Source organism: Hylaeus volcanicus, chromosome 3, assembly GCF_026283585.1.
Source record: "Hylaeus volcanicus isolate JK05 chromosome 3, UHH_iyHylVolc1.0_haploid, whole genome shotgun sequence".
Classification (NCBI taxonomy): Eukaryota; Metazoa; Arthropoda; class Insecta; order Hymenoptera; family Colletidae; genus Hylaeus; species Hylaeus volcanicus.
Window position 1 is genome coordinate 14,915,146 of NC_071978.1, and position 24,972 is coordinate 14,940,117.

The 24,972-nt window shown below is 38.3% G+C and overlaps 1 long non-coding RNA gene across 5 annotated transcripts; it reads left to right on the plus strand.

Moving 5' to 3' along the window:
- The first annotated feature begins 220 nt into the window (after positions 1–220).
- On the plus strand, positions 221–7,684 carry LOC128873743 (uncharacterized). 5 transcript variants are annotated; one of them, XR_008456479.1, is made up of 6 exons: positions 221–736; positions 861–914; positions 2,971–3,225; positions 4,281–4,485; positions 4,719–5,856; positions 5,939–7,684. It is a non-coding gene; the product is annotated as an uncharacterized LOC128873743 (long non-coding RNA). The 5 variants fall into 5 exon arrangements; XR_008456482.1 differs by lacking the exon at positions 5,939–7,684 and having other exon boundaries at positions 224–736; positions 4,281–4,326; positions 4,416–4,485; positions 4,719–5,905; XR_008456477.1 differs by lacking the exon at positions 5,939–7,684 and having other exon boundaries at positions 223–736; positions 4,719–5,905.
- The last annotated feature ends 17,288 nt before the right edge of the window (positions 7,685–24,972 follow it).

A 24,972-nucleotide genomic window follows, 5' to 3' on the forward strand; every position in this document is an offset into this window, starting at 1 on the left:
TTGAAACCAGAATTATTAGAAAATATTGCTTCTTTGCTTCAAAATCCTTGACAAGAATCATGCTAGCCTAATCGTCCTGTCCTCGTCTCTCCTGCAATTGTTGTATCGCCCTCTCTGTCCTTGTCCCGGAGTTTCCTACTTTTTCCGCAACTCTAGCTGAAGTCAACTCGGAGTTTGGCTCTGGGTCCTGCGCACCCATAAGACGGTAATATTTTTGGATGTATCGTGACATGATATTACGATATCGCTGTTGTACGTATACCGATTTGATTGATTTTGGTATTATTCGAAAGCTTATATGCGATTTACATAAGAAAAATGCGTTTAAATTTAGAAAATATTGCAGGCGTGATGAGATATTAATGAAAGAAGTTTCAAGTTAGGTTAGAAAATGGACCATCTCTCCTGTAAAAGATATATAAGCGGTAGCGCCACGTTATACAGGGTGGCTGTATAATTTTTCATGAACTTGGCGTCGAGACGCTACCGCGTCTCTAGATATAAACATAACATTTATACACTACATGTAAATGAGAAGACCTCCAACATTTAATGTATATACAATGTTATATAATTTGGTTAATATAGATATCCGTGCTCACCGTTGGATGCCAGGACAATGTGGGATTTCAGGACAGTGTGGGACTGAAGGACAACGTGGGACTGAAGAACAGCGTGGGACTCAAGGGTTTCATTGACTCCGGTGCCTATAATGTGCTTCCTGGTTCATCCAGAGGTTAGTGCATTACCTTACAATAATATTATCTTCTATTGCATTCCTTTTTTTAGTTATGATAGGGATTCAGTATTATGTGTGTCATTTAAAAGGTGCTTCTATTAATTCTTCATTACAATTACAGATTGTGCTGTCCAAAGGGGTCGACTCTAAGCAGCCAGCAGGAAATGCTTTAAAGGTATTTAGTATTTTTATAAATAGTAGAATTAGTATAAAATTTCATTAAACAATAAATAAAGAAATAAAAAGGCGATAAAAATTAAATGGTATATACTTTCATTGAAGTCTGTGTAATACATTACACAATTTTTTCTGAATACCTCCAAAAAGTCTTGAATATGTTATGAAATGAGGAAAGTGTGTGTATGCGTGTAGCTATTTTCTGTTTAACGAAAAATTTTGCATATCGTACACCATTCCTTATCACTAGACTGCGGATCTTTATGCAAAATAAAAGATTCGCGAACGCCCTTATAAAAATTGAACCTAAATAGGAATTTATTTTATTCTGCAAATGTTATAACATGAACTTTACTTTCAATCTTTTTTATATTCTTGCATATTGTTTGCATTTTGTAGTTTCTTGCACATTCAAGTTTTCTATAAATGCATAAAGATCCGCAGTCTACTTATCACTTTCATGTAAGTTTCATATAACTAAACGGAAAATATATACAGTGACTCCCAGAAATATTCGGACACCAGTGTATGGTTACCTTTATGGCTTAGTATCGTAGTTATTAAAAAAGCAATCGTCTTCGTTACTTTTTCCAATAATAAATCATATATTAACATTATTAAAGATATATACATTAATTCAAAAATTTACATAACTTACATAATAACAATAAACAAACGAAAGAATACCGCATTTTCGGGTCACAAAAATATTCGGACACTATGAGGAATAACATTTATTAATTAAAATTAAACATTATATGTTCCACATTAATATTTTCTTGCAAATCCCTTTTGTTTTATAATATGTCTCAATCGATTCGGCATATTAGAAATTATTTTTTTTAAATATTCTGTCGAAATGGATGCTCATTCTTCTTGAAGCCTAATTTTAAGTTCTTCTTTGGAACGAATGGGTGTCTTGCGAATCCGTTGGTTCAACTTATCTCATAAGTTTTCTATAGGGTTAAGGTCTGGTGATTGTGGAGGTGGATGAAGGACTTTGGGGCAATTATACAATAAAAATTCTTAGACAATGCCCGACTTATGTTTAGGATCATTATCCTGGTAAAATTTAAAATCTTCAGCAATCCACATTTTTTCTGCACTTTGTTTTAAATTGCTTTTTAAAAGCAATTTAAATATCCATGATGTCATGATGTCATCGATAAAAACTAAATTTCCAACGCCGGAAGTCGAAATGCATCCCCACGCCATTACACTGCCTCCTCCGTGTTTTATCGTACCCGATAATGTGATATTCTTTCGGTTGTGTATTGCTATTATGTAATTTATGTAAATTTTTGGATTAATGTATACATCTTTAATAACATTAATAAATGACTTATTATTGGAAAAATTAACGAAGACAATTGCTTTTTTAATAACTACGATATGAAGTCATAAAGCTAACCATACACTAGTGTCCGAATATTTCTGGGAGTCACTGTATCTCTCTCTCTAATTATATTTATTTTCCATTTGAAGTGTTGATGGATGCTACTTTCGGGGTCTTCTCACAAGTCTCTCTCAGTTTCCTCCATCTTCCATTAAAGTTGCAGCTTATACTAGCTTCAGACCCACAGACATGTTTAAAAATTGTCGTTCTGATTATGTCCTCAACTGTGCTTTGCTTGATGGTTAGCTCAATTGGTTGTCACGTAATGGCGACACATCTATCCTCACGCATTTTCGGTATTGGCCAGGTCAAAACACGCGTTCTCGGTATTGACCTAGGCAAAAGCTATCGCGTGACGAAGGCACCGCGCGCTCGTACGAACGATGGAGCCGGGTCACTATTCAGGTATCAGAATATGATTATGCAGTGTGACTGCTCGAAGAAAAGTCTCTGTCTCTTCAGTCACCTCTAGTTTGAGGAATTTTCGCCAACCATCCAGTAAAGCACGGTAGTGAGAAATTATACCGTCACTCGATGGTATCTTTGTGTTTTATATTTTACTATGTATCATACAGGCCAATATGATACATAAATATGTAAAATACATTTACACATTTATACATAATTGCATTACTTATATATATTTTTCTTTCCATAGAAAACATAAAAAGAATCATCAAAAAACGCTGTTCAAAGCTGTGGCAACAGTTTTGAGAACAGCTAGGCAGTTCAGGCGCCGGAGGTCATGGTGAGACAACGCATCGAGAAGATTGAGCATCTCGTGCAGACCGGTGTGTGTCAGGTTTTAGAAAGCCTGCCAACACCCCTGAACGCGATGCTCTCTGCCCAGATGCACAACGAGGGAAAAGCAAAATCGGCGCGACGATTCTCCGACAAGGAGAAGCTATTAGCTGTAAGTATTTTAAAACAGAGTTCCAAAGCTTATCGATATTTAGTAAAGTTATTTCTTTTGCCAAGCATCGAAACGCTTAGAAAACTAATATCGCAAATTCCACTAAAAGCTGGAATTTGCGATAACGTTTTTAAAGAACTCAAACAGCGGTCCAACTTATTCGTCGATAAGAAAAGCAGATACGCGTGTCTACTTTTTGATGAAATTAGTTTATCGCCTCAAGTACAATATAATCCCTCAATGGATGCAATTGAGGGATTTGTAGATACTGGTTTTTCGCGTAATTTAGATATCGCGGATCATGCTACAGTGTAGATGCTGAAAGGAATTCATGGTGTGCGACCGTGGAAACAACCTGTTGCATATTCATTTTGTAAAGGTTCCAGCTCAGCTGAGAACCTTGTTCGTATGTTTAAAGAAATAGTTCGCCGTGCGTGTCAGGCCGGTATAGTAATAGTCGCAACAGTTTGTGACCAAGGAAGCACAAATTGCAAAGCTATTCAAAGCTTATTAGATTCCTCGAAGAGAAATGCCTTTCAGGAATCGAATGCACTGTGGCATGATGTTATTGTTATCGACAATAACATGATTGTACCGCTGTTTGATTCCCCCCATTTGTTAAAATGTGTCCGCAACAACTTGCTGACAAAGGACTTGAGGTTTAAATTCCAAGATAATATTTCACGGGTGGCTAAATGGTCACACGTGGAAGATCTATATTTTATTGATAGCAGTAATGTTTATGAGGACCGATTCCTGCATAAACTTACTGCTAAACATGTTGTTCCAAGTAAAATACCTAAAATGGAGGTCAAATATTGCGCCCAAGTTTTTAGTCGAGCAGTTGGAGCCCTAATGACACTGATGAGCCGTAGCAAGGCTAAGAGTGTGTGCGGTACGCGTGAAATGTCGGGTGATGGAATTGATACTGCTCGACTTATTCATTTTATGAATAATACTTTCGACAGTGTCAATAGTAGTGTTGCGCAGTCGACAAGTAGAACAGACATGACTTTAGTAAATGTTTGGAATGTATCTATTTCGGGGTTTCGTAGCATGAGCTTTTTGAAAAGAAAGCCTGCGGATAAGGAGCATCCAAAGGTACTGCAAAATTTGATTTCATATGCTCCGAACATGGAAATGATTTGACATAACTGTATCATATATGTTGTCGAAACATATGTACGCAGAGTGAATCGCATTATAAGTGGATTCGAACAGAGAATGGACTTGGATTCACTTCTAACGCGACCTATCGAGGTGCGTACACCTAATGTAAGCAAGACTTGATTTATGTTTTAATATGTTGTACTTAATTTAAAATTTCTCTTTTAAATGAAGTAGTCTTTTTTTCAATATCTTTAATACTTCATTTTTTACATTTGAAATGTTTTTATTGTACTTTATTTTTCACATAATAAATCAAGTCTTGTATGAAAGTTAATTATATAAACAATATTTTTATTGTATTTATAGCGGTATATGGTTTGCAGATGCGCGAGGGTAAAACTGACCGCTTGCAGATGTTAGGTTGTAAGGTAATTAACATCTACCATGCAAAGTTACGAGTAAGAAGTTGTGCGCAAGGGCTACAGTCAATGGGCAATAACAGTGGGGAAAGGCGCGAATTGAAATTTTGGACGGTTTGCCGAACTACTCTTCAACCATTGGTCAGAGCTGCAGTCAGCTGTCATCGAGTTTGAATTTTTGTTATAGTTTTCGAATTTGACGCATGCGCTTTAGCGTCATGTCTTATTTTTGGTATGAAGATGTTGGTTATGCTTTGCTCAGTGTATAAAGAGTAGGCTTGAGCAGTCCATGTATACATATATGGTCGAAGTATATATCGTAGTCTCTGTGCGCACTAGCGTCGCGAGTGGACGAAATATTCATAACTTAAAGCTTAGGATTTTGATATGTTGCGTACCGCTACTTTTGATAGAAGTAAATTAATTCCCAAGTCACTTCTAGATGGCAGAGCGGAGACCCGTTTGCCCGTTGTTATGGAATGTGAATGAGCCTTTGCGTTTGGTAGTTTTGTTTGAAGTTAGTTTAGCGCCAATTACGATTTTCTTGTATTTATGGTATTTCGTTTTCTTTTTGATTGCATTTTATTTTAAAACAATTTGTTAATACTCACTCGCATAGCGGCCGTTAACCAGTATAGACGTCTATTGTAAAAGCTTGTATTTAAAGTAAAGAAATTTAACGTTTGTGTTAAATTAGTTATATTCAAACTGTTACAATAAAGTTAATATTACATTTCTTAATTTATCTTAAATTAACTTATTCCTGGCTAAGTCGCACGCAGTTTTAATAATCTTGTCACGTGCAGCGTGAACGCCAGTAAAACCCTAAGTCCTTAAAAATAAAACCGTACGGACTCGCAACAAAATTGGTGACAGCGGTGGGATCTTTCCAACATTAAATAATTTTATTAACTCAGGGCATTAGAATCAGGAGCAAGGGCAAATGCTGGAGAAGGTGATCTCGACGACCGTGCTTGTTAATAATCGTTGATCACATGCACCTTGCCGACGGGTCTTCCTGCTGTACCGGATTGAGGGACGATCATCGCTGGACGAGGAATCAGGAAAAGGATAGCTAGACGAGGACTCAGGAGAAGGATCGGTGAATTATTGATTGCTGCGTACATATATATATATATAAGTCGTCTCGATTTTATGTACAGTTCTGATTTCTTAACTCTAAGCCTTATCTGTATGGGCGCGCGAACTTCGTGCGCGGGGTGGCGTGTGGGGGTGCCGCGAGCGCGGCTATTCGACGTGCGCTGGGATTTACTGCACGAGAATGGATACTCTCCGTGCGAGTGAATTTAGGCAGGAGACAACAGCCCGAGAATGGATACTCTCCGTGCACTTGGAGCGGAAGGAGACAAGCACACGAGAACGGATACTCTCCGTGCGCTCGGACCGGGCTGGAATCACTGCACGAAAATGGACACTCTCCGTGCAGCTGAATTTCGGCAGGACACAAGCGCACGAGAACGGATACTCTCCGTGCGAGTGGATTTTCGGTCGGAGACAAGAGCACGAGAACGGATACTCTCCGTGTGCTTGGTTTTCGGTAGGAAATCACTGCACGAGAACGGATACTCTCCGTGCAGATGAAATCGGTAGAAGACAAGTGCACGAGATTGGATACTCTCCGTGCGCTTAGATCGGGGGGAAGCAGACTTCGTGCGAGATACTCGACTTCGTCGTCTGTGCGGCTCGATACCGCGGGGATTTCTGGTTCCCGTTTTCGGAGTCCCACCTTATATACTAATTTTGGCCGCTTTGCCGAACTTGTGTATGTTTGTCGGTGAGGCGCATTCGCTGTGTTATTATTTCGACGTGTCGAACAGCTGTGTTTACTTCGCGCGCGGTATGTTTTTGTCGCTGGCGTCTGGCGGTTACGCTGCGTGAGAACGCGATTCCCACGGTTGGCGATGCGATACATGTTTCGAAAGATTCGTGACGCGAGGCGTCACAAGTTTATTCGTTTTTTTCTGTTCTTCTCATTAATATAGGGTTTCTTCCTAGCAATCCTACCGTGATAGCCATGTTCTCTCAACGTGCGGTGAAATGTTTCAGCTGAAACCTGTTTATTACTTTCTTCAAAAACCTCACTTGCTAAACGAGGTGCACTTAAACGCGGATTTTCATTAATTTTCCGCACAATTCTCCTTTTTTATCTCGGGTTTAAAATAGGTGGACGACCAGTTTGTGGGACAAATTCAATACGATTCTCACTATTAAATCTTCTGACTATATCCGCCACAGTACTTTTGCTCACACCGAGTAAGGAACTTATGTCACGATATGATCTTCCCTTTTCGCGGTGAAATATTATGAGCTGGCGTATATCAAAGGAAGTGTTCTTGCCTCTCTGACCCATCTTGACGGATGTTAGAGTTGCTACTAAATAATTTTAAGACGGTATCGACAGCTAAGGCTATGCTTGTAAACAAACACTTACCATTCTTTGAAACACCGCTTCCTAAGAAGTACGGAATCGCGAAACGTATTAAATGTCCGAATATTTTTGTGATCCGAAAATGTGATATTCTTTCGTTCGTTTATTGCTATTATGTAATTTATGTAAATTTTTGGATTAATGTATACAACTTTAATAATATTAATAAATGACTTATTATTGGAAAAAGTAACGAAGACGATTGCTTTTTTAATAACTACGATATTAAGTCATAAAGCTAACCGTACACTAGTGTCCGAATATTTCTGGGAGTCACTGAATATAAAATTATACAAGAACCCTTACACTCTAACATATTATAAAAATAAGAAATATAAATGCAAAACTTACAACTAAAAAATCATCAAGGTAATTTGAGTTTGTACTTTTTCTTAATACTCTACTACTCTTTCTTTCCTATATATAATCTCCTTTTTAATTCCCGTAGGCACACTTTAGTAGACGCTATTCTAACTAAACTCTCACTCTTTTATGTTTTTATCACATTACGTTGCAATTTTCAGTCTTTAACTGTATTTAAATACTATGTTGTATATATTGCATATTCACTGTTTTCTTTCTACTATCTAAAAAATATATAATGTATATATCTACTGCAACGTGATTTCCCGACACGGTCCGCGATCCGCGTCGGGAAGCGTGCAAAGTGAGAGTTTTCCGACTTCTCACGCCTTTACGGGAAAACCCGAGCGCCAGGTATCAGGAGATACCGGTGTAAGAAGCCGAACGTCGCGAAATTTACCACGGCTAGCAACCCGGATCGCGGAGAGGGGCGTGGATCGTCGGCGAGGAAAGGAAGTCTGGGAAAGCCGTCTTCACGGCGAGACGGGGCGGATTAACACAGCACTCGTTTAAAATAATACAGAATATATTGTACGCGAAAGATGTTATAGAATTCGGTGTACGCTGCCGAGCTGTCGTGGCGTCAAAGGTCACCGGGACGACCGGTAACCGACACGAGAACTACGTTTCGAAAACACGTGCGGATTTCGTTCACGATAGCCCAAATTCCGTCGCGATTCGCACAAAAGCGACTTTGGAAACGATATTCGGACAGTCTTGACGCGGTCGCGGTGGGCTCGACCTCTTCGACGAGAACGTTAACCGGCAGCGATTCTAACACGTGCGCGTTACAATGGACTCGCGACTAGATGTTCGTTAATTCGCTCGATATCTTACGCAAAGGCGATTTCCGGCTAACAATGCTATTTCGCCCGACAGGGTGCTCGGCAGCCACCAGGTAAGCCGACCAATTCACGATATCCTATCCATGAGCGTGAGGTAAAGGAGGAAGCGCTTACCGTACCGTCCACCACGTGTGTCGCTGACGAAAAAGGACGAGCTACGCGAGCTCGTCGCACGCGTTGGCTCACGCGCTTCCCCCCAGCCTCACCTCAATGGTCGGCGGCACGCGGCACCTTATAGCGGCCAAATTCAAATCGCGTTATCGGCGCGCTCGTCATCGGCGGTCGTCCAGTCTCGTCCCTCGGCGACTTTGGTGGCGTGTCGGTGCTGGCATCCCTCGAAGACTCTGGAGCGGACCGGGTCTCGGTGCACTCGAGAACCCGGCTGACTTCGCTATCCTAAACGGCCTCCTGCCCCCTGAAGGCCGTAGCGGAGTCCAGGGGCTGTTACCAAGAACCTCCAGCCCCTGTCCATTTGAGCTTCGTCTGGCCAGTCCGTGCAGCCGGCGCCGGGTTGGACGGGATCGGTAGACTCTAAGCCGCATCGCTCGGTGTTGCCGTCGTTAGCCCAACGCTATTGCCCTTCCGATACGCAAATTAGTCATAACCCTGAGTTACCCTGGTGGCGCTCTCGATCTTGGTCGGTCTCGTTCCCCGCGGAGAGTTCACCTCTTTGTGACGTGGGAATCTGCCACGTCACACTACATACATATACACTTCTCCTTTTTTTTAAATATCTTTTCCTATATCTGTGAAAAATTTCGTAACCGCCTTAAACACATTGGTTTTGTCTAGTTTCAACAAGTCCGAGACATTTTCTCCTACTTGATCTAAATACTCCTGAATGGAGTCCTTGAAATTGAGTCTTTCTAAATTATATAAACCACATTCAAACATTACATGTGGAACAGATTCCGGTTCTAACCCGCAATCACACACCTCGTCCTGTATGTAGAACTTTCTTGCTAAGGATTCTTTCAAATTAATATGGTTGGCTCTGAGTCTAGAAATATATCTTATCTCTTTACGGTTTAACCTGCGTCTGTGCCTGTGAAACCATGGTTTATATTTAATTGTTTTTTCTTTTATCCATATTTCTTCAAAAAACTTTCTACCTTTTTGTAACCCAATAGTCTCTAGAACCAGCTTACACTCACATACTGAGTTTCCGTCGACAGGTTTATATGAACCCAGATGATATAGACAAACTTCCGGAAAATATCCAAATAGATTACGAGGATTCTTCTTTTTGGATATTCGTATCGACCGATAACCCTGCTTGTTTCATATTCAAAAAAGAAGGTCATTTGGCAAAATACTGCCCCTCTCATACTCATACTGCTAACCCAGATCAAGAAGCAAATAATACTAACAATTCTAAACCAGACAAAATAATTAGTACAAGGAGTAACGCAGAAGTGAATATAAATGGTATTGGAAAAATCCCTGTTAATGTTGTTTTTATTTGCGTGAATCGTGAGGAGATTGGATGGATGCTCAAATGAATAAATGTTTGTTTTTTTTAATGCTTTTATTCCTCTTTAGCTTATAGTTTCGACGAGGCGACGATTGGGACTGACTATCTTCCGGTTTAAGAGAAAGATCGTTTCTCGAGTACCGACGGTATCCGAGTGATGTTCGGCTCTACTCGTAAGCGAGCAGGCCGACAACTGTTGCATGTTAAAAACGCGATGTTACAAACTCGGTTTTAACAATCCCGAATGCTGTCAAAAGACCTCTATCATCTAGCAGCATAAGTAATTCACCCATCGATGGACTAGAGCCTCCTCCGATTCCATCTTCATCACAGAAGAATATAAACACCAATGTAAATGAAGATAACAAAGATTTAGGGGAATTCTTGAGCCCCTCTTCTCAAGGAAAGCCTGCCAAAAAGAAAATAAAGAAAGAAATGGCTCATACACAGGTACATAATGATATGGACCAAACTTTAAGTCCAATCAAATAAATTTTACTACAGCATCCAGATACTTATATTTTGCAATACGAAAAATTTAAGGAATTTCTTATAGAAGCAAAAGGCAATCCTGATGTTGTCCAGTTAGCCCAATCATATACTAATGATCTCTCACTATTAATCAAAATGCTTCGAGAAACTCAAGTCTGGCTGATAGAGCAATTAAAAACAGAATTTCAAGAATCATCAAGAAACTTGAGTTACACAGGAAATGGGCCGACGAAGTAGACTCCAGTAAAGAAGATTCTGATACTAATGTTACTCATACCGACGTCTCCGTTCCTCCTCACGACGACGCCTCAGATTCTGACAATTCTGGAACAACTGATGACAGCACTTCTCTAATCCCTGTTAACCTATAATCTGGATCGGATCATGTCACAACAAAATCGCAAAGTCACCTTCAACGGCGAACTCAAAGTCACATTCTGAAATGCCAAAGGCTTACAAAAGTCCAAGGAAGAACTGCAAAAACATTTATCCGATGCCGACGTCTTTATTGGCGTAGAAATCTGGTTGAGCAAATAGATGATTTTTAATCTCCCAGATTTCAAATCAGTAAGGGTTGATAGGAATATTAGGCCAGGTGGAGGTATAATATTTTTAATTAGAAAATCGTTACAATTTTCCACGATTCCTTATCTCTGTATAACTAATGATAATATGGAAGTAGGAGCAGTACAAATCCTGAACACATTTCCTGAAATCGTCTTCGTACGTTGCTACAGGATTCCTGGCACTCTTACCTCCTCACAAGAATGGGATCAGCTTTTTCACTGTATAAACTCTCATGGCCCAAGCCTTATCTTTAGAGACTTTAATTCACATAACGTCTGTTGGAATTGCACTAAAAATGACCTAAACGGAATTAATCTTCTTAGCTCCGTTAATAATTCTGATTTAATTCTAATAAACGATAACTCCCTTACCCGCATAGATTTCTATAGAAAAAAACTTTCCAACTTAGATCTTGTTCTCTCATCTCCAGATATCTATGACAAAGTTAATTTCAATATTTCCGAAGACACCTGGGGCTCGGATCATTATCCTATAAATATTCAACTAACTGGCAATAAAACACAATTTTTCAAAGACAAAAGGAGATTAACCTCCATAAGAACCGATTGGTCTAGATATTACACACTTCTAGGTGAATCCTATCCCATGTTCCTTGATCCGCTATATGATTCTCTAGATACAACTGACAAATACTTTTTTTTTTTGTAACATAATTATTGAAGCTGGCAGAAAATGTACACCCGCTACAAACTCTTATAATGTTAAACAGCATAGGAATCCTGTAGCTTGGTGGGATGATCAATGCTCAAAACTAATTAGACTTAGAAAAGCAGCGCTCAAAAAATGGAAGTATTCTCGCAACACAAAAGACTATAGCTTATAAAAATGTAGGACAATTGCTAAAAGACACAGCAACAAAAAAAAAATTAGTAATTTTAGAGAGTTTACTGAAAGAATTGACTTCAATACGAATATATCCTTTGCTTGGAATAAGTGCAGGCTTTTGAAAAATAAATGGTCCAATCTGAATTCAACCAAAAAACCAAATCAAGACTCAAGTCATAATCTTAATCAAATCGTCAAAAATATAGATACATATTTTATAAAGAAAAACAGTGAAAATATATATATATTTGTTCCTAGGATATCAACTAGGGTTACCCCGGAAATTAATTATATCATTTATTGATATTCCAGAAACCAGCAACAGTAATTTCATATAATACAGAAACACAATAAAATTGTCGGAATAATATTATACACGAAATAGAAATGCCACCCGAGAATACCAATTAGGGAAGCTCCCGGAAATCAATATGATTTTTGATATTCCGAGTGATCACAACAAGATAAATTCATATATGGTTTAAATATTGGGTTGAAGATGAACAACTCACCACTAAATCTTTCTTTTAATTTTTAACCGACTTCGAAAAGGAGGAGGTTACTCAATTCGACATGTTGTTGTTTGTTTGTTTGTTTTTTTTTTTTTTTTTTTTTTTAAGGTATGTTCATCAATTACGCCGAGATGGCTTGACCAATCGGAATGAACCCTGTTGCATCTTGTAGAGCATATTCCCCCGGTGATACTGCTATCAAGACTTTGCGATTTGTCATTTTTTACCCGTTTTTTTTTAAAACAGAAAAAAAATTTAATGGCCTCAAAAAAGGTACAGTGAAAAGTATGAAATAATTTCTAGTTAATTTATATGAATACACACTAGCTCTAGATATAATTGCTTAAAAGTATGGGAAAATGCAGTGAAAAGTGTGAAATAATTTCTATTTATACTGCATTGTTATTCACCAACGTTTGATGAATTTGGTTAAATTATTAAATACATCATATTAAATGCAATGCACCTTTTTCGGAGGCGGCGCATAATGTAAAAAATTTTTAATTCCGGTTTGGGTTAGCTTTTGGTAGAGGCGGCAATATTGAATGCTGTCAATGTATACATGTTTATTGTCTATGTGGAATTAATAGTTAATGTATATAATATGTACGCGGAAATATAGTTTGAGTAGATTTGGGGCTTTTTTGGAGGGGAGGGGCGGCAATATTGATTACTGCTAATGTATAAACTCTCCCCATGGAAATACTGTATGAATAGGTTTGGTATAGTATTTGGTAGGGGCGGCGATATTGAATAGTGTTAATGAATATGATGTCTAAAGTGGATGTAATGATAGAAATAATTAAAGACCATATTTTTTGTTTCTCCGACAGAAAGTTAAACCAAGTTTGGCAATTTTGGATATACTTAATTTTAAATTTTGCGCCGCCTCCGAAAAAGGTGCATTGCGTTTAATATGATGTATTTAATAATTTAACCAAATTCATCAAACGATGGTGAATAACAATGCAGTATAAATAGAAATTATTTCACACTTTTCACTGCATTTTCCCATACTTTTAAGCAATTATATCTAGAGCTAGTGTGTATTCATATAAATTAACTAGAAATTATTTCATACTTTTCACTGCATTTTCCCATACTTTTATCTAGAGCTAGTGCGTATTCATATAAATTACCTAGAAATTATTGCATACTTTCCACTGTACCTTTTTTGAGGTCGGTTAAATTTTTTTTCCAAAAAATTATATTATTTCACTCTTTTTAGTGGCAATCTATAATCAATAGGTTTCATGCAATAACAATAGTTATGAGCAATATACAGGATGACCCAAAAACGTTGGAGGTCCTTGAAAAAAGTTGTTCCGCGAGTGGGGGGGGGGGGGGGAGGTTGAAACAATTTTTCTTAGCGAAAATGTTGCTCGAGGGTTCGTTAAGGAGATATTTCAGAAACAGAAACTCGCGCTCTGATTGGTCGGGGGTTTCTGTCAGTATCTCCTTAACGAAGCGTCGAACAACATTTTCGTTAAGAAAAAATTGTTTCAAATCACCCCCCACCCCGAAACACCCCATTCATGAACATCCAACATTTTTTGGACACCCTGTATAATTGTAAATGGGATTATCATGTGGGTAAAAAATTGATGGAGAAGTCTTTATCTACTATAGGTAACAATCTTAACTACTTAGGTCTTTCCCTCTCTCCTGAAAAAACAGTTTTGATACATTTCAACAAAAAAGGTATCAAACCTGTTCATGCATTATTAAAATTGATAATAACAAAATTAAATCCAGATTATCAGTTAAATTCTTAGGAATCACATTTGATTATCAATTCAATTTTCATCAACATATTGCTATTATCAGAAAGAAATGCTTTAACAGGCTGAAGATTCTTCAATTTGTAAGTGGAATAAAGTTGGGAGCTGAACCTTTCACACTTTTAACTCTCTACAAATCTCTCATCCGGTCAATTATTGAATATAATTGTTTTATTTATTTACCTAAAAGTAGGAAGCTGTTGCTGGAAATTGAAAGAATTCAATTCGCTGCGATACGAGTTGCTTTAGGCTACAGAATCAGTACCCTCACCAATGTTCTCTTGGGCGAATCGAAGTGTTTGGCTCTACAGCATCGGGGAAGATTCCTTTGCAACAAATTTCTGGCTAGGTGATTGTCTAATAGTAGTTCTATCATTTTTAAGTTTATAAAACGGATAAAGGAGTCTACCAGTTGGAAAAAATTAACAGATAATTCTTATACAATAATTCCAGCTCAAATCCAAGAAACCCTGCAGATTGTTATGCCTAGTATTAAAACTGAATGCAATTTAATTCCGTATCTAGTAAATTTTAATACTCTCTACTCCTGTGCTAAAGTAAATATTAAACTAGGCTCTGACTTGAAGACCTCACCTGATCCCAATTGTACTTTTATGGAACATTATCATAGTAGACCTGCTGATTCTATCTCCTTCTTCACGGATGGCAGTAAAAATATAAACAATGACTTTGGTAGTGTCGGGGCAGCGTTCTACTGCCCGGAATTAAACATCTCCGCATTAACAGGCTTAAACAAAAAAATGTCCACATTCACGGCGGAATGGATTGCTATTAAAATAGCTCTACAAATAGCCAATAATTACTCCAACGATCACGTATTTATCTATTCGGATTGTTTGAGTGCTTTACAAGCCTTAGCCAAAGGTTTCATTAATGGGAAGTCTAATCCGTACATATGTGACATCCTGAAGTCAGATTGTAATGGTAGAAGAAATCTTTGTTTCTACTGGATTTCTGCTCACAATGGAATACTGTACAACGAAAAAGTGGATCTCCTGGCTAAACGCGCTACTGAAATTGAAATCTCCAGCTTTCCAGTCCCATACACTGACTTCACACAGTTCTTCAGAGAACAAGCTAAGAATAAGAAGAAAAAGCAAATGCTAGATGATGGAGAATTTAAAGGAGTGAAGTACTTCAAATTCTTTTACAGCCCTTCGAGCCCCTGGTTCGCGCACAAGGGTCATGCTAGGGAATTCGTTACTTGGGTAAACAGATGTCGTTCGAACCATTATCATCTGGCCGCCTCTCTTTTCAGAGTTAAGCTTGTCGATAACCCGAGTTGTCAGTGTGGTTGTCCGGAGCAGGATCTCAAACACGTAGTATGGCAATGTCGAATCCTTAATTGCAATAGAAATAACATGATTCGTAATCTTTGTAAAATCGGACTTTATTCGCCTCATACAATAGATGTTTTCCTCAGCAAACCAATGATTCAACCCTTATTAATTATATTCAAGTTTCTAAAATCTCATAGCTTATCGTCGTAAATCACATATCGTTTCTAGTATACTAACATATATACTGTGCTTATATAGTAATTGTATCTATGTTTAAATTTTGTGTAATACTACAATGTACCTAAGTTTAAGTTTGTTTAATTCTATAATGTGTACTGATTGATTTAATTTACAATGTATTTGTCAATATGCTCAGAAATGAGCATATTGCTAATAATCCCGTAAGAGATTCAATAACGTAATAAATAAAAAAAGAAAACGCTGGATCTCCAAGCCCTCTGAATCTCCTGAATATTATCTATGTTATTTCATACTCTAAGGTGACTTTCAATTAATTCATTCTCTTCCAAATTCCTTTCTGTCTGACGGAGCCAATAGTTGACGTCCAGCAGCCTAGCTCTATGTCTAAACCCAACTAACCCTGTTTCAAGGTACATTACGTTCAGAGGAGTGGAATTCCTGTACACCATAGCAGTTTTTATGGCACGTGATTCGAGTTTCCTTAACTGTTTTAACATTTGGTGTTGACCTTCTTGAGAGATATAAATCGGAGAAGCGTACTCAATAACCGTTGATATAAGGGTCCTGAGCATCATCAGCGCATGTTCCTGACTGATCCCTTTATTTGAATGACAAAGATAACGAAGAATATTCAATCTTTTCTTCACTGCCCCGGTTACCGCTACTATATGAGAGTGGAATGTTAGATCTACATCAATTATCAATCCTAAAAAATTCGTTTCTGCTACTACCGGAATATCTATTGCTATGTCCAAGTTTTTAATACTAAAATGTTTTGTTTTTACGTTCTTTCCGAATATCATAATTTTTGATTTCTCTTGAGCGATTTCCAATTTCCTTACTTCCAAGAATTTACAAAAATTCACTATTGTTTCTCTCAGATATCCTACACATGTATCCTCATCTATCTAGAGACGCGGTAGCGTCTCGGCGCCTAGTACATGAAAAATTATCCGTCACCGCGTATGTATGGCGTTGGAGCTACCACGTATCTTTTACAGGAGAGATGGTCCATTCCAACCTAACCTGAAACTTCTTTCGTGAATATCTCAACACACCTCCAATATTTTCTAAATTTGAAGGCATTTTTCTGATGTAAATTGCATATGAGCTGAGAATAAGAATTATTTTAAAACGCAAAATAATGAAAGTGTACTCATATTGTCAGAGTTTTAAACTGACAAATTATCTGAAAGCTTGCGAGAGTAAAGGTATTGGCATCTATGAATGACCTTAGAAATATTTTAAAACGCAATACAATGAAAGTGTACTCATAAAATTGTCAGTTTTAAATTGACAAATTACCTGAAAGTCTGTGAGAAAGTATGGGTATTGATGATTTAAGAATGCCTTGCCTGGCCACGCCAAGCATTTGACTTCCAGGCCGCGGAAATCCAGGCAAATCATCTGGCAGCTTATTTCGATTCCACATCTTTTTCTATTTTCTTGTAGTTTTTTATGGAGATCTTTTATTTTTCAATGATAACTCCTTGAGTCCTCCACTTTTTCATGTACTTGGCGTATTTTTTTATTTTTGAAGTTTTTTATCGTATATTACTGGACACGAATGCTACATCATCTGCATAAATTAACGAAATCGTGTAAGGGTTTTCTATGCAATTTCTTATTCTTGCTATATATAAATTAAACAGCGTAGGGCTAAGGATGGAGCCTTGTGGTACCCCAATTTTCCACTCAACCTCCTCCTTAGAACCATCAATTTTCCAACCAATCACTCTCCTTTTCGCTAACCAACTCTTAATCCACAAGATAAGGCATCGAGGGCTATTTAATTCTGGCAATATATCTAACAAAATATACAGGTTCACATTATCATACGCTCCTTTTATATCTATAAAAGCAGCTGAGGTATATAGTCGGGGACAAAAATAAGTGGACAGTTACTGGAAGCAGGTAAAGATGAAATTTAATCGAATTAATGTAACTGTTATAAATTTCAGTTTTATTAATTATATATCCTTATAGTATGTACACTATGTAGTGAATAATTGAAGTTCATACTTGTATCTTTGTGTAAACATACTGTAGTTAACGAAACTGATCGCTATTTAGCAGCAGACAAAAATAAGTGGACACTTACTAAAATACGTGACAAATGGAATACATATTGAAATTAATACTTGGTATTGCCACATTTTGCTTCTATTACTGCTTCCAGACGTCGGGGAATACTTTTTATTAAATTTTCGACATAATCTTTATCAATTTTTTCAAATTCAAACTGTAACCTTTTGTAAAAATCGACCTTTTTATTTCGTTGATCCAATGGAATTTTTGCGTCCAGTAAACTCCATAAATTTTCTATAGGATTCAAGTCGGGGCTCTGAGTCGGCCATTCAAGCAATTTAATATTTGAATCAAAAAATTTTTTAGTTTTCGTAGCACTATGCTTGGGGTCGTTGTCTTGTTGGAAGACAAATTCGTCGTCGCAACCGATCTTTACTACTGCTTCTTCTAAATTTTCATTTAGAATATCAATATACATATTTGTCTGCATTCATAATTCTATCGATTTCTGCTTATGTACCAACTCCATTCCATGAAAAGCACCCCCACACCATTAATGATCCTCCGCCAAATTTAACTGTAGGTGTAATAAATGCTTTTTTATATGCTTCATTTTTTTTCCTCCAGACTTGGTGCTTTTTTTTTAATTGCTGCAACTCAAATTTACTTTCGTCGCTCCAAACTATATTTTTCCAGAATGCTAGTGACATATTCAAATATTTTTTTGCAAATGCTAAACGTTTTCTCATATTAATTTTATTGATGTATGGCTTGCGTCTAGCCTTGCAACATCTTAATCCAGCTTCGCGCAGTCTTCGTTTTATTGTTTTTGTTGAAACTTTTAATCCCATTATTTCTGCAATACTTCTTGATGCAATTGTTGGATCCTGTCGGCATTTACGTACAATTCGACGATTTTCTTGTATGGTGATGCAGCGTTTGCGTCCACGGCCTCTTAAATTTTTCATCGTATTATGTAGTAGAATTTTTTATAAATTTTTTCTACTGCACTTTTAGATACGTTATACTTCCGAGCTATGACGCGGTAACTTAATTGTTTACAGCAATCTAAAACGATTAAATGGCGAATTTGATTTGAAATTTTTTCTGTTTTTGACATTCTGAAATTTTTCTAGAAATGCTTGTACTCGTACGAAGGCTGAGTTAGTACTAATAAGTTCCTGTGGGATTACTGCATGTAAGCGTAATCTCTGCCTAATGTTCGTATACATTTCTTGCCTTACGATAACTTTGTAACAAAGTGTCCACTTATTTTTGTCTGCTGCTAAATAGCTATCAGTTTCGTTAACTACAGCATGTTTACACAAAGATGCAAGTATGAACTTCAATTATTCACTACATAATGTACATACTGTAACAATACCAGAAGCTGGCCCCACCTTTTTCGAAATTTCACGCTTTCAATTTAAAAAAATTTGAGGTCACCTTCGTTTCTACCAAAGGAATGTATATCCGAAAAAATGCATATGTCAGTTTGTTGTGAATAAAATCGATACTACTCTTTCTCCTTTCATTTCTTTTTAATATTTACGATTTACAAAAAAAAAAATCACTGGATAATAATAGCCTGATCAACCTGTATATTATGTATATAATATTGTTGCGCCGGGGGGTTGAAGCACGAGAATTCATTTTAATTAAATATAAAGTTTATTAACAAACTATAACTTTTAAACAATTTAACGATAATATAACGATAATCTTGGAGACTTGTAACGAAACGTCTTCTCTCTTTGAGTTCTCTCTTTGAGTTCTCGAATCGCTCTCTACTATTTTAAAAGTTTGCCGCTTCCTAGCAACCGGAAGCGCGGGAACTCGTTTCACGTCGTCGCAACGTCTTCACACCGTCGCGATGATGTAACTCGGAACTGTAGCGCGGCATCTTCATACCGTCGCAACACTACTCCCCTCTCTTCAGAACGGTCGTCCCGACCGCGGCAAATTCAACTTGGACTGTCACAAGTCCGAACAGCTCTGTCTGCAAAAGAGGTCAACTAACAAACCAAAACATTAACCTGAGTGGCCTTTTACAGACAGTTAGCGTCTCGACATTTGTCCTTCGTCTCAAGGAAAAACCACTCAAAAACCTTGAGCGAGACGCTATTATTTATCTTTCAATCAGAATTTGAAAACATCTTCAAGAAAAAGAATAACATTTTGACGGCTCCTCGCCCTTCCTCTTGACTCTTGACTCTTGAGACTTGCACGCTTCGTTTTTGAAGAGTTCTCGGGTGTTCCCGTGCTTCAACACCCTAGTCTTCTGCGATGAGGCGTCCTCTTTTTGGGCGAAGATGTCAATTTCCATTCTTCTCAGGAAGTTTCTCATGAATCGTACCGAGCAAGACGATTCACATGAACAACCTTCGGTTTAGATTTGGCGAACGAAATGATGTATTTTAATAATCTTCTCACGTGCCTCCTTAATGTAGAGATTTTCCTCCTTCTGTTCAAATGAAGCTTCTATCAAAAGATCAAGTGGAAGATGCAATTCTCTACTGAAAAGAACCATAGAAGGACTATTCTGGGTAACTTCATGTCTGGATGTACGATACGCCAGTAGAAACGTTGAGAGACAAGTATTGCAATAAGGTCCGAATCATTCGTTCCACGAGTCCATCCGACTGAGGGTGTAAAGGAGTTGTCCTTGTTTTCTTGATTCCCAGCATCTTCATCAATTCCTTGAAGATGGTGGATTCGAAACTCCGACCCTGATCAGAGTGCAACTCTAAGGGAACTCCATGTCGACTGATCACCTCTCTCAGAAGAATTCCTGCAATTGTCGTCGCTTGTTGATTCGGTATAGGAAATACTTCCGGCCATTTCGAAAAATAATCAACAACAACCAGCGCAAATCTGTTTCCAGACGAAGACCTCGGCAAGGGACCCATAACGTCGAGCGCTATCCTTTCAAAAGGTGCTCCAACGTTATATACCTTCAGGGACCCTCTTCCCTTTTCCGTGGGGCTCTTCTTCGCCAAACAGTGCTGACACCGGCGACATCATTCTTCAACATCCCTTCGATGATCAATCCAAAAGAATCTCTGTCGAACCTTAGCAAGGGTCTTCTTTACTCCAAAATGTCCTCCAGAAGGTGCGTCATGACACTCTCGAAGCACTTCTTCGACTTTACCTTTTGGAACAATACGTAATCTACTAACTTCTTTTCCATCCACAGATTCCCATCTTCGGAGTAGCAACCCTTGGTAAATCCATTTCCAAAGAATCCCAAATTTTCCAGAAAAACTTCGCTCCAGAAGAAAGAGCAGAAACTTCTCCCCAAGTTGGTTTATTTCCATCCTGCTTACGTTTTCTAATAAAGTTAATATCCTCATCTTCTTATTGTGAAACAATCCATTCGTCCAAGTTCATTGGTTTACAAATAGTCCTGAAAACATGATATTCCTCTTCATTATCCTTTTCTTCCAGACGAGTACAACGTTTGCATTGCGAAGTTTCACAGGGTCTCCTTGAAAGACCATCCGCATTAGCATGCAATTTCCCTTCACGATGTTTTATTTCAAAATCATATTGTTGTAACCATTCTATCCATCTTGCGATTTGCCCCTCTGGATTTTTAAACGAGAGCAGCCACCTCAAAGAGGCGTGATCTGTTCTTACCAGGAATTTTCGTCCATAGAGATAGTGATGGAAATGTTCTATCGACTTCACGATGGACAACAACTCTCTCCTAGTGACACAGTCATTCCTTTCAGCTTTTCCAAGCATGTTAGAAAAATAAGTGTTACGAGCCAGGGCGATAGCGACGCGCGTGTGAGCCCTGCGAGTACTTGATTCTCTGTACTTGGGTCGGTTATCTCTATCTCGCTGTAACTGTCGTACACGGTATCCTATGGATTCTTTATCTGCGTCTGTTTTTGCCATTGGCGCCTTAAAATCGGGGTCTCGGCATTCTCGCGGAAGCAGAGGCAAGCAAGTAGGTGTAGGGTTGCGTGATAAAGCATCAGCATTTTTATTCGTCTTTCCACTCTTATGGACGACCTGGTATTCGTATTCCCAAAGTCTTAACTTCCATTTGATGAGTCTTGAGGTAGGGTCCTTGACTGAGTGTAACCAGATTACGAGGGTGAACTGTTTCTCATAAATATAAGGTCTGAAGTACTTTACGGCATAAACCATTGCCAAACATTCTTTTTCCGTAGCCGAATAGTTTCGTTCTGGTTTATTTAAACTACGGGATGCATAGGCAATCGGAAGGTCGTTTCCTATTTCACCTTGACTAAGCACGGCGCCTATAGCATATTCGGATGCGTCTGTCGTAACGATGAAAGGTTTACTGAAATCTGGATACTGTAAAATTGGTTGCCGACAAAGTTCGGAGCGTAATGTTTTGAAGCTTTGATCTTGTTCTTCTGTCCATTTGAATTTAATTCCTTTGCCCAATAAATTGATCAGGGGTTTTGCGTTTGTGGTGAAATTTTCAATGAATCTTCGGTAATATCCTGTGAGTTCTAAAAATGGTTGGATATTCTTCTGAGGAGTTGGTGTAGGAAAATTACTGACAGCTTTTAATTTTCTAGGATCGGGTCTTACCCCTTTTTCAGAAATAATGTGTCCAAGGTATGCTAATTCCTTTCGCAGGAATTCGCATTTGTCGATCTGAAGTGTTAAACTCTGTTCACGAAGACGATTTAGCAATTTCCTAACTTTAATATTGTGTTCATCTAATGATGATGCATATACAACTATATCGTCCAGGTAGACAAATAGGCATTCGAGAAAATTCGTAATGTCCATGCGGCGTGGTAAACGCTATTTTCGGCTTGTCTTTCGGGTCCATTTCGATTTGATGGAATCCACTTGCTAGGTCGAAAACTGAGAAGTATTTGGCTCCTCCTAATCGATCTAATATTTCGGTAATTTGTGGTAATGGATATTTGTCGGAAATTGTTTTTTCATTGAGCATACGGTAATCGATGACCATGCGCCATCGTTTCTTTCCCTAGGAATCAGGTTTCTTCGGCACAATCCACAGTGGTGAATTATATGGAGATTTGGATGGAGTAATTATTCCTTGTGATAATAATGCGTTGACTTGTTTTTGAATTTCCTCCTGGTGTATTGGTGGATAACGATATTGCCTGGTGTTGACTGGAATTTCGTCTATCGTGTGAATTGAATGTTTTAAAATGAGCAGCTTTTCCGAGCTTATCTCCTGGAAGGAAAAATCGATCGAAAAATTCCTTGACTAAATCTGTAAAGCGAGAAACTTCTTCTGTATTTAAATGTCTTGAATCTAACGTATTTAAAATTTCTTGAATTCTTTGTTCCTGTGTCCTGAATTTTGATGTACATGCGATGTCGTAAGGCTCTATTTCTTGTGGTTCTATTTCGATTTCAACGACTTCATCGCTAGTGTTTGTTGCCATTACATGGCATTTTCCTTTATTGTTCGTTACTGCTGCTTCCTCGATGTAGAGGTGATTATGAGTTTTAATACGCGGTAGATATCCTTCTGTTATTTTTAGGTTGGCTATTTTTACTGTGATTTGTTGTGATGTTCGTGCTTCGAGACGATGTTTGGTTGGAGAATTTGACCTTTTAGATTCGAGTAAATCCTGATGATTTGAAAAACGTATAGGTTTAATGGGTTTATTTTTTAATACCATCGTTCCATGGTAATAGGAAATTTCGACTTCTTCTTGCATCAGAAATGGACTTCCAATTAATCCATCTGCTTCTATTGCAAGTTCTTTTACTACGTAGAAAAATGCAGGGGTTTCGTGAATATGGAGGATTGTTGTTCCTAAAGTGTGAATAGGAGTTAAGGGAGTGGACTCCCGTGCCTTGTATGTGCTAGTACGCACTCACACAGCTCCACACCACTGTATACGTACACGGAACTGCAAGGGTTCCGCATTGTCCTATCTGTGTCTCGACAATGCAGATTCGAGACCTCTCAATAGTCGTTTCCGCTAGATAAATGTTCAAACTAGAGCGCAAGCTCCTATAGGTAGTCTACTTTTGCTTTTTTGTGTCATAATTAATAATATTCAGCAGTACTTCGCGATCAAAAGAAGCAATATGGTGGTGCGACAGTGCTGCCACGTTGTCTAAGCTAACATACGCTGCTGAATATTGTTAATTATGACAGAAAAAAAACAAAAGTAGAGTCCTCATGGGAGCTTGCGCTCTAGCTTGAACATTTATCTAGCGGAAACGACTATTGAGAGGTCTCAAATTTGCATTGTCGAGACAAAAATAGGACAATGCGCAAGCCCTTGCACCCTGTCCAGGATTATCATGTTACACGTAAAATATAGTTCCGGCATTTGTCGCTACAAGCGCTCATAACTGTTTCCGCACATAGAGACACTCAATCAGAAACACATAGCAAAGGAGACACATGCCATCGGTAAGGTAGGCTTTATAAACAAGCGAGACGTCAACGACAATGTATCGTTGGTGCGAGCAGCCGTCCGAGACACACTCACACATGCAACGCTCGGTGGCATGTCCGTGTACCTACGAGACTGCAAGGGTTCCGTATTGTCCTATTTATGTCTTGACAATGCAGATTCGAGACTTCTCAATAGTCGTTTCCGCTAGATAAATGTTCAAACTAGAGCGCAAGCTCTCATTAGGACTCTACTTTTGCTCTTTTCTATCATAATTAACAATATTCGGCAGCATGATGCCGGCCATGAAAGCTAGCGAGCAGCCGTGCCGAGCACACGCACCCATGCAACGCCCGGTGGCATGTCCATGTGCCTACGAATAGGCTGCGTGATGCGCGATATCTGAAAGTAAGAGTCCAGCCGAATAAGCGAGACTTTCAATATTACATTTGTGACTTTTTTCTAATTACAATGATACCACATATAATACAATTCGGATCATATTTACAATAATTTATGGACGACGCGGAGAAAAACAACAGCTTTTCAAGTTCAACAGCTCACAAGGGAAGTTCGCGATCCGGACGAGCGCTTTTTGAACGAGACTGGGCTCACAAGGAGACATCGCCTAGTATCCCCCGAATTTTTTAATCAAATTTTTTTCATATGTAAAGAAGGGTATGCAGAACAATCTCTGCAAGTGAGAAGGCGCTACTGTCTTTCGTTTTCGAGAAATAAATTTTTAAAAATAGCTAAATTTCGATTGACGAGTGTCGACCATACAAGAGTCGGAGGTATCGTAGAAGCAGCGTGGCGCAATCGGTGGAGTGCCAGGTTGCGAAGGCGATTTTTTGCGCTGGACGCGGTTCGATCCCTTTAGGAGTCAGTTATTTTTTTTTTTTACTTTTTCTTCCATTTGTATCATGTTTTGTTTTTGCAATGTTTGTTTAATATAATTAAATTGTTATTTACAAACTATAAT